Here is a 2,050-nt window from a genome sequence, read left to right on the forward strand (position 1 = left end):
CACTTGCGACAACCATCCCCATCTGCTCTTCCTCCTCTCAGTTCTCGTCCACTCCTACCTCTGGTATTCTCACAGTCCCTGACCTATAAGTGTGTTGAACCAACTTTTGTTTCTGTCCCTCAGCTCTCAGAATTCGCATCTGCTTGTACCTCTTCACCTACATCTGTATTCCGGATGCCATTGCCCAGTTTATTCTGCCGTGGAATACCTGTATCAGTATAGATAAATGAAACTGCAGGAATTCAGCTGTTCTTCACGGAGCTCCGAAGATCGGCTGGGCCCGTGGTTTTGTAATGCTACAGATACCTATACCGATGTATCCAACCTTATCGTCACCCACCTCTGATGGACTAAAGATCACACGAGGGGAGGGGGGGGGGGGGGAGAGCTTTTGGCGCCTGCAGCAAAGTCGCGTAGACAGTTACAGATGAAATTAACAATGAAATGAAATCCCTTAGCTGCTTACAGGCGTTGACATACGTCAACGTGGACAGATGAAAATGTGTGCCCCGACCGGGACTCGAACCCGGGATCTCCTGCTTACATGGCAGACGCTCTATCCATCTGAGCCACCGAGGACAAAGAGGTTAGCGCGACTGCAGGGATTTATCTCTGGCACGCCTCCCGCGAAACCGACATTCTCAACGTATTGTCTCGCACGACATTCGTAGTGCCCCCGCCCATTATACTCATTACTCACGCCGCGTTGCCGATTCCCGTAAGAGTTCGGGCACTGTTTGTGCATTCGCACAGAAGAAGAAGATGGTCAAGTGGCCGGTGAGCCTTATATATATATATATATATATATATATATATATATATATATATATATATATATATATATATATATATATACAGATGGCTTAATGAAGTACGAATTCTGATATGGAAACGACAGTACGATGTGTTTATTCGATGTATTTCAGAATAAAAACAGTCTCTGCTGCAAAGTTATTTAATACCAGAAAAGCGTTTCGGACCTTTCCGGGCATCATCAGATCGTCTAAAGTAGCTGGATGTGTAACCTATCCCTCAAGAGGTCACATAAAATGGAAAGTGGACGCAAAAGTAGGTGGATAGGCAAACCATCCCTCATAAAATTGTATAAAACTGAATACGTCCACTTTCCAGTTTTATATGGCTTTTACTTTTGCACAGTCTGATGATTCCCCAAAGGACGAAACGCATTACTGATATTAAGTAACTTTGCAACGAACACTGTTTCTTTTCTGAAATAATTCAAAGCGCTTGCTGTATCAGCCTGCCACAATGGAATGAAAAAAAAATTTGTTCGATGTTTATTACACTGAGGTGACAAAGGTCACAACTGACCCTGTATAAACAAAAGTGTAAAGTTATTCACATGAGTACTAAAAGAAATCCTCTGAAGTTCGATTACGCGTTAAGTCACACAAATCTGAAGGCTGTAAATTCAGACTGATGACCTGAGCTGTTAAGTCCCATAGTGCTTAGAGCTGTAAATTCAACTAAATACTCAGGGATTACAATTACAAATGACCCGAATTGGAACTATCACATAGATAACGTTGTGGGTTGAACAAACCAAAGACTGTGGTTCATTGGCAGAAAACTTAGAAGGTGAAACAGGTTTACTAAAGAGGCTGCTTATACCACGCTTGTCCGCCCTATTCTGGAGTATTGCTGTGCAGTATGGGTTCGGCATCAGGTGCGACTGACGAAAGACATCGAAAAAGTACAAGGAAGTGCAGCTCGTTTTGTATTGACGCGAAATAGGGGAGATAGTGCCGCAGACACCATACGTGAATTGCAGTGACAATCATTAATACAAAGGCGTTTTTCGTTGCGACGGGATCTTATCAAATTTCAATCATCAGTTTTCTCCCCCGATTGCGAATGCTTTCTGTTTGCACCCATCTACAAATGTTGAAATGATCATGATAAAATAAGAGAAATCAGGGCTCGCACAGGAAAATTGAAGTGGTCGTTTTTCCCGCGCGCCATTCGAGAGTAGAACGGTAGAGAGACAGCTTGAAGGTGGTTCTATGGACTCTGTACCAGGCGCTTTACT

The 2,050-nt window shown here is 43.3% G+C and overlaps 1 non-coding gene across 1 annotated transcript; it reads right to left on the reverse strand.

The window, feature by feature from the left end:
- Positions 1–505: 505 nt before the first annotated feature.
- Positions 506–579, reverse strand: Trnat-ugu (transfer RNA threonine (anticodon UGU)). Its single transcript has one exon. It is a non-coding gene; the product is annotated as a tRNA-Thr (tRNA).
- Positions 580–2,050: the final 1,471 nt, after the last annotated feature.

This window comes from Schistocerca cancellata, chromosome 1 (assembly GCF_023864275.1).
Source record: "Schistocerca cancellata isolate TAMUIC-IGC-003103 chromosome 1, iqSchCanc2.1, whole genome shotgun sequence".
Taxonomy (NCBI): domain Eukaryota; kingdom Metazoa; phylum Arthropoda; class Insecta; order Orthoptera; family Acrididae; genus Schistocerca; species Schistocerca cancellata.